The sequence below is a fragment of the Gorilla gorilla genome, chromosome 8, assembly GCF_029281585.2.
Source record: "Gorilla gorilla gorilla isolate KB3781 chromosome 8, NHGRI_mGorGor1-v2.1_pri, whole genome shotgun sequence".
NCBI lineage: Eukaryota > Metazoa > Chordata > Mammalia > Primates > Hominidae > Gorilla > Gorilla gorilla.
The window spans coordinates 44,956,657-44,970,058 of NC_073232.2; the positions used below are offsets into that span (position 1 = coordinate 44,956,657).

At 41.1% G+C, this 13,402-nt stretch overlaps 1 pseudogene; it reads left to right on the forward strand.

The window, feature by feature from the left end:
- Nucleotides 1–4,258: 4,258 nt before the first annotated feature.
- LOC101143647 (small ribosomal subunit protein eS26-like) lies at nt 4,259–4,603 on the forward strand (annotated as a pseudogene).
- Nucleotides 4,604–13,402: the final 8,799 nt, after the last annotated feature.

Genomic DNA, 13,402 nt, shown 5'->3' on the forward strand with positions numbered 1-13,402 from the left:
GAAGGGAAGGTGGAGCCACCATTTGGAACATGATTGGCACAACCACGGGCATCTATGTCTGCAGCTTGATTTTAGAGGCTGCTTTTTGTTCAGAAGAAAAATGATTTGGGGCTGCCTTTCATTAAAAGGAAAATGTTACCGAGGACTTCCGTGCCCTCACTATCTGCCTAAGTAATTTCTTTTTAACTCCTGTATCATTAAGAGGTCCATACATGCCCCTAGGAAGGGTGTAGAATTCAGGGAGTCAAGCAGCACTGGTCTGTAGGACCCACTTCCACGGCACCTCACAAGGTATTTTAGCCAGCCACTGGTAACAAGGTCTGGCCTGCCCGAGTTGGGCTGGAGCTCCCTGGGGGACGGGTGCACCACCATCTCTGCTGTTTGGTTGATTCAGCCGTTCCAGCCTGTGGGCTTTGGAGAGTCCAAATAGTCCAGATGAGGAAGGGTTTCCCTAGTGCAGCACAGCAGCTTTGTCAGAACATAGCCAGACTGCTTCTTTAAGTGGGACCCTGATCCATTCCTCATCACTGGGTGGGACCTCCCAGCCAAGGCTTCCAGCCACCCCCACCCACACATATTCTACAGACAGAGCTCTGATTTCTCCATGGGACAGAGTGCCCAGGGGGAGGGGTGGGCTTCCACCTTGGTTGTTTGGACAAGTCAGCCATTTCAGCCCATGGGCTTTGGAGAGTCCAAGCCGACAGGGGCAGAGGCGGTTCTCCAGCATGACAAGGCTGTTTTGGCAGGGTGTGGCCAGACGGCTCTTTAAGCAAGACTGCAGTCCATCCCTCCTCACTGGGCAGGACCTCCCAATGGGGGCCTCTGGCCACCCCTGCATGTGTTCTGTGGCTGACAGAGTTCTAATTTCTCCCTGGGATGGAGAGCTCAGGGGGCAGGGCAGGCTGCAACCTTGGCTGTTGCAGTGTCTCAACCAGTCCAGCCTGTGGGCCTTGGAGAGCCCAGACCGATCCCCTCACAGGGCGTAGCTGCTCTATCAAAAAGCAACCAGATTGATTCTTTTTTTTTTTTTTTTTGAGACAGAGTCTCACTCTGCCACCAGGCTGGGGTGCAGTGGCGCAATCTCGGCTCACTGCAACCTCTGCCTCCCGGATTCGAGTGATTCTCTTGCCTCAGCCTCCTGAGTAGCTGGGATTACAGGCATGGGCCACCATGCCTGGCTAATTTTTGTATTTTTAGTAGAGACAGGGTTTCACCATGTTGGCCAGTCTGGTCTCAAAATCAAGGGATGGAGGAAACTTCACCAAGCAAATGGAAAACAGAAAAAATCAGGGGTCACAATCCTAGTTTTTGACAAAACAGACTTTAAACCAACAAACATCAAAAAAAGACAAAGAAGGGCATTACATAATGGTAAAGGGTTCAATTCAACAGGAAGAGCTAACTATCCTACATATATATGCACCCAATACAGGAGCACTCAGATTCATAAAGTAAATTCTTAGAGACCTTCCAAGATACTTAGACTCCCACACAATAATAGTGGGAGACTTTCACACCCCACTGACAATTTAGACAGATCATCAAGACAATAAATTAACAAAGATATGCAGGACCTGAACTCAGCTCTGGATCAAGTGGACCTGATGGATATCTACAGAACTCTCCAGCCCAAAGCAACAGAATATACATTCTTATTGCCACATGGCACTTGCTCTAAAATTAATCACACAATTGGAAGTAAAATACTCCTCAGCAAATGCAAAAGAACTGAAATCATAACAAACAGTCTCTCAGACCACACTGCAAACAAATTAGAACTCAAGATTAAGAAATTCACTCAAAACCATACAACTATATGGAATTGAACAACCTGCTCCTGAGTGACTTTTGGGGTAAATAATGAAATTAAGGCAGAAATCAATAAGTTCTTTGAAACTAATGAGAACAAAGATACAATGTACTAGAATCTCTGGGATGCAGCTAAAGTAGTGTTAAGAGGGACAGTTATAGCACTAAACGCCCACATCAAAAAACTAGAAAGATCTCAAGTTAACAACCTAACATCACAACTAATAGAACTAGAGAACCAAGAGCAAACCACAAAGCTAGTAGAAGACAAAAAATAAGATCAGAGCTGAATTGAAGGAGATAGAGACATGAAAAATCCTTCAAAAAATCAACAAATCTAGGAGCTGGTTTTCTGAAAAATTAATAAAATAGGTAGACCACTAGCTAAACTAATAAAGAAGAAAAGAGAGAAGATTCAAATAAACACAATCAGAAATGATAAGGGGGCTATCACCAGTGACCCCACAGAAATACAAACAACTGTCAGAGAATATTATAAACACCTCTATGCACATAAACTAGAAAATCTGGCAGAAATGGATACATTCCTGGGCACATACACCCTCTCAAGACTGAACCAGGAAGAAGTAGAATCCCTGAATAGACCAATAATAAGTTCTGGAATTCAGGCAGTAACAAATAGCCTACCAAACGAGTTCATGTCTCATTTCCAATTTCTGATTTTCATAAATTCAATCCAGATTGGTTTCATTTAGCCAGCATCCCTCTAAGTTCATTCAAGAATTTTGGGCTTTAACTATTACCTTTGACTTAACCTGGAAAAACATATTCATTGTATTAACTACTTGCTGTTCCCATGAAGAAAAATCATGTGTATGGTCTTTAGTTCGAGCTTGGGCAGAGGAAGCTCATGCTTGTAACTCTAATGATAATAGAGACAGGGCAGAATTTGTCCCTGACTCAGAACTCAATTTGCCAATACCAGGCTGCCAATGCTGACCCAAACAGAGGCAGGGGCAGACAAGATTATATGATAAGTTGTTTGTTGGAAGGAATGAAAAAGGCTGTAATAAAACCTGTTAATTTCTCTAAATTATAAGAAATCACTCAGGAGCCATGTGAGAACTCCACCCTTTTCCAAGCTAGGCTGGTGGAAGCCACACATGCATATACACATTTAGGCCCCAAAAGCCCTGAGGGCCAATTCATTCTAGCCGTACACTTTATAAGTCAGGCTTCCCCAGACATCAGGCAAAAAATCCAAAAATTAGAGGAAGGCCCAAAAACTCCTTTTGTACTTTATTAAATACAGCCCTTAAGGTTTTCAGTAACTGGGAGAAAACATCAAAAACAAAGAAGCCTCAATTGGAGGAGGAAAAATGCCATTGCCAAGATAATCACATGGCAACAGCATTGGCACATTCTTTTTCATTAGCTAATAATCCCAAGGCTCGTCCCTATAATGCTAACAGAATGGGGGCCTGTCATCACTGCAGAAATCCAAGACACTGGAGTACAGATGTCCCAAACCACCAGGTTACAAGTCACCCCAGGGACCCTGTCCTTATTGCAGACAAGAGGGTCATTGGAAGAGCGAGAGTCCCTCTCCCCATCATGAGGTCAGGCACCTCTTCCTTCTGGGCTGTAACAGCAAAAGCCTTACCAACCTATCCAACAAGGGGGTTCTGCAGAACAAGGACAAGGGCAACAACAAGGCCAAGCACCTCTAACTCTATTCCTGGATTATGATCAACTTCTGAAAGTCATCCTCTGAAAGTCATCTTCTAGATGACTTTCAGAAGTCATTCTCTAGATGACTTTCAGAAGTCATCCATCCAGCCCCTATCTTTTCCATCTCTATGGATGAGCCTCAAGTAAATCTGACTGTGGCTGAACAAGACATAATGTTCCTCATAGATACAGGGGCCAGTTATTCAGCTTCAAAAGTTTATTACTGCCCAAAGTGCCAGTTCTCCATTTTCCTCATGGGTATTGATGGAAACCCCCAATGAGGCTATTTCACACTGTCACTCCCTTGTAAAATGGAAGGCTATTCCTTTACCCACCCACTTCTTTTTAGTCCTGCCAAGCCATCCTGTTTCATTATTAGATGGTGACTTACAAAGTTACAAGCAATTTACAGCTAAGACCTCATCTTCTAGCAGCTGTATTAACTCACACTTCACCAAAAGAGCCACTGCAGTCTATAGAACCTCATATTCTAAAACAAGTGCCATTTGAGCTTTGGAATATTTTTATTCCTGGTCATTCAATATCGGCTGCCCCTATTATCATTCAGCTTAAAAATCCCAATAAGTTCCCCAGAACCCCCCAATAGCCCTTGAAACTAGAAGAACAAAAAGGGTTACAGACCCTAGTAACAAAATTTTCAACCCATGGATTATTGCACCCAAGCAACTCACCTTGCAACACTCCCATTTTAGCTGTAAAGAAACCAGATGTCCTCTCTCCAGTCCGTGCCTCCAAGATGACAAAGAATAGGAACAACGGCCTCACCAAAAAGGGCCACAGCCATGTGCAGCCTATTTGCTGCATGAACTGTGCCCGATGCATGCCCAAGGACAAGGCTATTAAGAAATTTGTCATTCGAAACATAGTGGAGCCCGCAGCAGTCAGGGACATTTTTTAAGCGAGCATCTTCAATGCCTATGTGCTTTCCAAGCAGTATGTGAAGCTACATTACTGTGTGAGTTGTGCAATTCACAGCAAAGTAGTCAGAAATCAATCTCATGAAGGCTTCAAGGACCCAACACTCCCACCCTGATTTAGACCTGTGGGTGCTGCCCCATGACCCCCACCAAAGCCCATGTAAGGAGCTGAGTCCTTAAAGACTGAAGACAGACTATTCTCTGGAGAAAAATAAAATGGAAATTGTACTTTAAAAAAAATGGCTCCTACTGACTAGTACAGGACCTTAGAATTGTTAATGAAGCTGTTATTCCTATTCATCCTATTGTCCCAAACCCTTACACTCTTTTTGGACAAATTGTCTCCATCACAGCTTGGTTTACTGTACTTGATCTTAAGGATGCCTTTTTCTGCATTCCTGTACACCCAGATAGCAAATTTTTGTTTGCTTTTGAATAGCAAGACTCAGATACTCAACTAGCTCAAAGTTAACTTAGACAGTTCTGTCCCAGGGATTCAGAGATAGCCCGCACCATTTTGGATAGGCCCTAGCTAAAAACCTGTCTACCCTGCAGTTTCTCCCAGATAGCAATCTACTGCAGTATGTGGATGGACCTGCTAATCTGTAGTACTAACAAGGCTGTTTTAGACCAAAATACAATATTAGTACTAAATAAACTTGCTGATGGTGGCTATGAAGTATCTCCTTCTAAGGTACAAATATCCACACAAAGGGTTCCATTTTGGGTCTTATTTTAACCTTCAGTACAAAGAGCCCCTAAGCATTTGTAAAAATCTTATCATCTTAAATGTGACAACTCCAGGAACTAAACAACAGCTTTGGTCCTTTTTGGATATGGCCAGGTTTTAGAAAATATGGATTCCTTCCTTTGGATTAATAGCAAAACCTTTATATGAATCCCTCAAGGGAACTGAGGAGCAACCTCTTTCCTAAACTAATGTTATGAAGCATGCTCTAAACACTTAAAAACAGGCTTTAATCTCAGCCCCAGCCTTAGCCCTAGCAGATCTGACTAGTCCTTTATTTTTGAATGTACACAAATGAAGGGGAATAGCTTTGGGAGTCTTAGCCCAAGATCTAGGGCCTTTTAAGTGCCCTATAGCGTATTTTTGGAAAACTTTAGACCTAGTATCCCAGAAAGGTCATTCCCTCTCATCCCAGCCTAAGAGCCTTAGCAACAGTGGCCCTCTTAATCCAAGAAGTCTCAAAAATATGTTACCTGCCTCACCTGGGCTCTCACTGCTTTGCAGCACTGCTAATAATTATTTAAGCCCGTTTCAAACTTCGGCCCTATCCCATCTTAATAATTCTCTTCATTGTGGTGATTGTACTCTAGGAACAATAGCTCATACCCAAATCAGTGTCTTGAACATAATTTCCAATTCAGAATTCCATTCTAGAAGAAAAAGAGCCCGAGGACTTAGTGTGGCCAGAATTGTGGGAACTATTGCAATTCTCACCCCTTTACTTACCATGAAATGTCAATATGGGAACTTACCACCTCCCTTGAAATAGCCTTAGCAAAAACTGGCACAAGTCTATCAGCACTAGAAAAGTCTTTACACTCACTAGCAGCAATGGGTTTAATAATAGACAAGCTCTAGATTACTCCCTAGCTGAACAAGGAGGAGTCAGTGCTGTCATCAAGAAAACCTACTACACCTACATTAATGTGTCTGGAGAAGTGGAAACTAAGGTCCAAGAAATCTTCAAACAAGCCAAATGGCCACACACACTTTCCCAAAGTAACCAAGACTGAGCCAAAACCTCTACTGATTGGTTTCCAAAAATCACTTGGCTTCTCCCATTCCTTGGACCTTTATTCCTTGTCATTCTTCTTTTGAAATTTGGTCCCTGACTTTTTAATGCTCTCATTAAGTTTATATCTTTCAGATTACAACAATTTCACCTACAGATGACTATGCAATCCCAATACCAGCCTCCTGATGGTATCTGGTCTTCCCCACCTCTTCATGAATGAGTTTTTCATGACCCTTCATTCCCTTCATGACAGAGAGCAAGAAAGGGAAAAACACAACCTATACCTTCAATGTCCCCTTTCAGTAGGGATTAGCCAGATGGACTCAACGTGCCTTTTCACTGTGGCATTTTCCCTTTCTTGAAACCCCAGTAGGCAGCAGGTAGACAGGAGCATGGGGGAATACAGAGGGTCAAAGTTTCCAAAATATTTGTCAGGGGAAAAATGAGGAAAGCAAAAGTCACCTGGTGAACATCGAGCAGGCCCCGGAGACAAAAAACTCCTTATCTGAGGAATTTAGAAGTATAATGAAAGAAGTGAAGACCATCTGGTGAGCATCAAACAGTCTATTTGGAAGCAAATTCCTTATCTAGGAAATTTAGAGGTAAATTAAACTTCCCTAGTACCTAAAGTTGTCATCTGGTTCCAGGTCTCTTTTAAAAAAGAAAAAATTGTAAGTAAATAGAAATTCTATACATCTCCAGAATGCCATGCCAAAACTCATTATGCAACCCTTGCTGACATTAGGGCACCAAAATGTCGACACATGTAATCATTTATCATGACCTACGTGGCTAATATGGTCCAAATGACCCTTAAGCTCCCAACTTCAGGTCCATATATGCTCCTAAGGAAAATCCGTCTTGGTGTGCTCAGTCCTCTCTTGCTGAGGCGCCCCACTGCACTCCTCTGCGGCATTCTTTCTTTATGATAAAACCTTCCTTTTTCAAACCAATACTGCTGTTGGTAAATTCTTCTTAACAACCCGTAAGTCAACCACTTCCTGATGAAGGGGCTCTGACACCTCACCCAGCACAAATCTGCTGTAAAAAAATGGTTAGACAGAGTTCTCCAAACAGAAAGGAAACGATAATAGAAGAAACTCTGGAACATAAGGAAGGAAGAGCCCAGTAAGTAAAAATATGGGTAAATACAATGGGCTTTCCTTCTCTTGAGATTTCTAAATTGTGTTTGACAGTTGAAGCAAAAACTTACAACACTGTTGGATATGGCTCCAAATGTATGTAGAGGAAATATTTAAAACAATTATCAACAAAGGGAGATAAAGGAACATAAAGGGAAGTGAGCTTCTATACCTCACATGAAGTGGTAAAACAAGGATACAAGTAGACTGTGATATGTTTTATATATGTGTGTGTATATATATGTTATATATGTATAAAATATGTATATGTGTATAAAATAAAATATATATGTATAAAATAAAATACAGCAGCCACTAAAAAAAGATACAGAGATACACTCAAAAGCGTTGTAAATAAATCAAAATGGAATTCTTAGTAGAATGTCCAAGAAACCCACAGTGAGACAGGAAAAAGAAAAAAAAGAACATAAATTGGTAGAGTGGATTTCAAAACTTGATACAACTCTATGCAGTCTGTAAGAAACTCATTTCAAATATGATGACATAGGAACATTGAATGTAAAATGATGAAAAAAGATAAATCATGCAATCATTAATTAAAGGAAGGGAGTGGCTAAATTAATATCAGATAAAGTAAACTTCAGAGCAAAGAAAATGACAGAGACATAGGGGATATTAAATAATAATAAAAGCACCAGTCTATCAAGAAGATCTAGCAATCCTAAATATATGTGCACCAAACAGCAGAGTCACAAAATGTGTGAAGAAACTGACAGAACTGAAAAGAGAAATAGACAAATCCACAATTATTGTTGGAAGCTTCAGTAACCCTCTCTCAACCATTGATAGAACTAGACAAAAATTAGCAAGAATATACAAGAACTCAACAACAATTTTAACCAATAGACTTTAACATTTATAGAGCCCTTCACCCAATAACAGCAGAATACACATTCTTTTCTAGTGCTCATAGAATGTACACCAACGTAGACCACATCCTGAGCCACAAAACAAACCTCAACACATTTAAAGAATTAAAATAATATAGAGTACCTTCCCCAAGCACAATTGAATCAATGTTGAAATCAATAGCACAAAGATAACAGGAGGGTGGGCATGGTGGTTCATGTCTGTAATCCCAGCACTTTGGGAGGCCAAGGTGGGTGGATCACTTGAGCTCAGGAGTTCAAGACCAGCCTAGGTAACACGGCAAGACCCCATCTCTACAAAAAATACAAAAATTAGCCAGGCATGGTGGTGTACACCTATAGTCCCAGCTACTTGAAAGCCGAGGTGGGAAGATCACTTGAGCCTGGGAGGTCAAGGCTGCAGTTAGCTGTAATTCCACCACTGAACTACAGCCTGGGTAACAGAGTGAGACACCGTCTCATTTTAAAAAATAAATAAATGAAAAAGATAACAGGGAAATCTACAAACATTTGGAAATTAATAACATGCTTCTTTAAAAAATCCATGTTGGTAAAAGAAAATTTTAAAAGAAATTTTGAAAATACATTATAACTGAATGAAAATGAAGACATAGCATATCAAGATTTGTGGGCGACTGCTAAAGTACGCTGGGAGGAACATTTATAGCACTAAATGCATATATTAGAATAGAGGAGGCCAGGCACGATGGCTCATGCTTATAATCCCAGCACGTTGGGAGGTCGAGATGGGTGGATCATGAGGTCAGGAGTTCAAGACCAGCTTGGCCAAAATGGTTAAACCCCGTCTCTACTAAAAATACAAAAAAATTAGCTGGACATGGTGGCAGGTGCCTGTAATCCCAGCAACTCCGGAGGCTGAGGCAGAGAATTGCTTGAACCTGGGAGGCAGAGGTTGCAGTGAGCGAAGATCGCGCCACTGCACTCCAGCCTGGGTGACAGAGCGAGACTCCATCCCCCTACCAAAAAAAAAGAGAGAGAAAAGTGTCCAACAAATAATCTAAGCACCCCCCTCACAAACCTAGAAAAAGCAGTGCAAAATAAACCCAAAACAAGCAGAACAATGAAATAACGAAGATAAGAGCAGAAATCCATGAAATTGAAAACAGAAAGAAAAAGGAAAAATATCAATAAAACAAAGAGCTGGTTCTTTGAAAACATCAATAAAATTGGCAAACTTCTATCTAGCAAGACTGTCCAAAAAAGAGAGAGAAAGAAATCACAAATTAATAGTATCAGGGATGAAATAAAGATATCACTACATATTCTACAGATATCAAAAGGATAATAAGAGAATATTACAAAACAACTCTACACAAATAAATTTTACAATATAAGAGACATCGGCCAACTCCTTGAAAAACAAACTATTACAACTCACCCATTTTGAAATAGATCTCTTGAATAGTCCCATAACTGTTAAGAAAATTGAATTTTCAATTTTAAAACACCCCAAAAAATAAATCTCCAGGCCCAGGTAGTTTCACTGGAGAAATCCAGCAAACATTTAAAGAAGAATTAACATCAACTTTTCACGATCTCTTCCAGAAAATAGAAAAGGAGGTAACACTTCCCAATTCATTTTATAAAATTAGTATTACCCTGATGATACCCAAACCAGAGGAAGACACTACAAAAAGGAAACTACAGATAAATATTCATCATAAATATAGGTGCAATAATCCTTAACAAAATATTTTCAAGTAGAATCCAGCAATATATAAAAAGAATTGTACACCATGACCAAGTGGGGCTTATTCCAGGGATAAAAAGCAGTTCAATATTTGAAAAATCAATGTACTGACCAGCAAAAGAAGAAAAATCACAAGATCATATTAGTTGATGCAGAAAAAAAGCATTTGATAAAATTCAACACACATTTATGACAAAAATGCTCAGAAAAATAGGAAGAGAGAGGGACTTCTTTAACCTGATAAAGAGTATATATAAAAAACCTACAGCTGACATTATATTTAATGGTTAAAGACTCTGTGTTTACTTCCTAAGATTAGGAACAAGGTAAGGATGTGCACTCTCACCACTGTTATTCGACTTAGTATTGGAAGTTCTAGGCAGTGCAGTAAGACAAGAGAAGAGAAGAGAAGAGAAGAAAAAGCATATATATGGGAAAGAAAGAAAGAAAGAAAACTGTCCCTATTTGCAGATGATTTATTATCTACGTAGAAAATTCCAGGGAATCTACAACATATCTCCAGAAACTAATAAGTGAGTTCAGCAAGGTTGCAGGATACAAACTAACATACAAAATTAATAGTGTTTCTATATACTAGCAATGCATATATGGACACCAAAATTTAAAATACCATACCATTTACAGTTCCTTTAAAAACAAAAACTGAAATAGGTGAAAATCTAACAAAACATGTCCACGGCTTTTATGCTGAAAATTATAAAATGCTGATTAAAGTAATCAAAGAATATTTAAATAAATGGAGAGACATACTATGTTCATGGACTGGAAGACTCAACATGGTAAAGATGTCCATTCTCCCCAAATTGATACAGAAGTTTAACCTGATTCCTATAAAAATCTAAACAAAAATGTTTGTAGATATCAATAAGATTATTCTAAAATTTGTATGGAAAGGCAAAGGAACTAGAATATCCAAAACACTCTTAAAAAAACAAAGCTGGAAGTCTTATACCACTTATATAGACATCAAGATGTATTTAAAGCTACAGTAATTAAGAGAATATAGTGTTGGTGCATTGGTAGACAGAAAGTCCACAGACAGGCCTACACATATACGGATACTTGAATTTTGTTAAAGATGGTACTGCAGAGATAAGGACGATGTTTTAAGTAATGGTACTGGGTCGAATGGATATTTATATGGAAAAAATATATATAAATTTTGACCCCTATCTTACACCAAACACAAAAATCAATTCTGTATTGATTGTAGATCTAAACATGAACAGCAAAACAGTAAATCTTCAGAAAATAATAAAGGAGAATTATCTTCATAACCTTGGGTAGGCAAAGATCTCTTAAAACACAAAACCCACTAACCATTAAGGACAAAACTGATAAACTGGGTTATGTTAAAATTAGGAATTCTCTTTATCAAAAGACTGCATGTGGACACAGACAAGCAAGACACAAAGGAGAGAATAACTAAATAACAAATAACTAAAGATTTATCTGATCATTAATTTCTCCATCTACAGGATTACATGAGGTAATATATCTAAGAGGTTGGCACAGTGCCTGGCACATAGAAAGTGTTCCATGAAGTTTCTATTGCCTCTGTCATGACTGAGTCATCCAGGCCAAGGACTGTACCTCAAATCACTCTCAGGCTGACAGATCTGTCTACAGTTTTTGACACTCCACAAAGGAGTCAGAAGAGTTTCCTCAGTTCTTCTTTTACAAACCAGTGTTGAAGACATTTCCTGAGGAACCCCTTCATCCCCCCAGCTGCAGTCCCTATGCAGACCCCCATGCTCGATTGTAAATAACATAGTTGAAGCATTACAAGGCACCAGTGGGGAGGATGAGAGTGGGTTTTCATCTCAGCTGAGTCAGCTCACATGGTGGGAAATGCCACAAGAGTGCTTGAAAGCAGGAGGGAGGAGTGGCTTGTCACGGGGAAGAAAGCCTCTCTTCTCCCAAATGCTATATCATCTATCTTCACAGCTGCCAGGATGCCCAGAAGTATGGAAGAGGGGGTTTTCAGTATGATTTCAAAAGAGTCACCTTATTCCTGCAGAGACAGGCCCAGAAAAAGCCAGGGAACATCCTGACCTGCCGAAGGATGGGTGGGCATTTGGAGTAGGCCAAGACCAGAGGACAGCCCTCAGGGGGCCACCACAGTGGTATGAATCCCCACCCCTTAGCTGGGAGAGGCAGAACTTTTGAAGGACTTGGGTTTGCCTCTAGCTACCCACCTTCCTTTTCTTGCTCCCCAGAGAAAAGACACAGAGTCTGGAAGCCCCAGGGCACCAGTATGAAGCCAGGGGTGCTGAGAGCAAAGGCCCTGGGAAAAGCCCACCTCATCATTCTGAGGGACAGCACCGGGCACTGTCTGCAAGCCTTCCCATAGTTTACAGAGTTTGTCTACACCCCTCCCGGGATCTGATTGAGTTACAGCCCTGTCGGCTAAGAACTATCCTTACCCCCATTTGACAGGTGTCCAAGTTGAGCCTCAGAGAAATAGTGAACTACCTAAGATAGTTCTCAGACAAGGGACTCATCCTACTACCTCCATCAAGTTACCAATAATAATGATGATTATTATCCTTTTTGAGCATCTCTTGTGTGCCAGACATACAACTAAAGGCTTCACTTCCATTAGCTTGTCTTCAGAACAACCACAGAAGTAGGTGAGGATATCCCATTTTATAGACCCAGAGAAGGCAATAATAGTAAGAAATTATACTTGGGGGCAGATACTGTTTGAAACGCTTTAATGTCTATCAACTCACTTAATATTCTCAAACATCCTGTGAGAATAAGTGCAGTATCATCATCTCCATTTTAGAGATATGGGAACTAAGGCTCAGAGAAGGCAGGTGCATTGTCTGAGGCCACACAACTAGGAAGTAGCAGAATAGGGACTCGAAGCAAGGATTCTTCGCACTATTTTGCATCTGTGGCAGTCCTGGTGACTTACCCAAGGTAACGTGCCTATGGGATGTTGAAATCTGATTAAAACACCTGTCCAAATGCAAGCCCAGTATCTTCCCACCCAGCTATCATGCAGAGAGAGGGGCTGGGGTCCCTCTGGGTAATGTGGGCTGTCATCTTCTCTCCTTCTAAGACCCACCTCCCTGAGAATGGGTCCCCAGAACCAAGATGCATGGAAGCCGACCCCTGTGTGGTGGGGTCAGGCCAGGTGGGGCTGACGAAGCTGGGACGCAGCCCACCAACGTCCTCTGCCAGCGTTCCGCCTCCATCCGCTTCTCGCTGGCTAAAACCAGCCCCAGACTCTCCTTCTCTCCCTTGGCCCCCATTGAAAGTGTTGGATGGGAGGCAGCAGGGAAGTCAGGAGGGACAGAAGGTCCTTAGCCCTTGTCTACCCTTCCAGCAGGGGGAGACAGGCAGGGGATGTGGTAGAGGGGTGCTGGGCAGAGGTTCTGGAGTTGTGGGAACAGGGTAACCTAGCAACCACTGGGCTCAGTGTCAC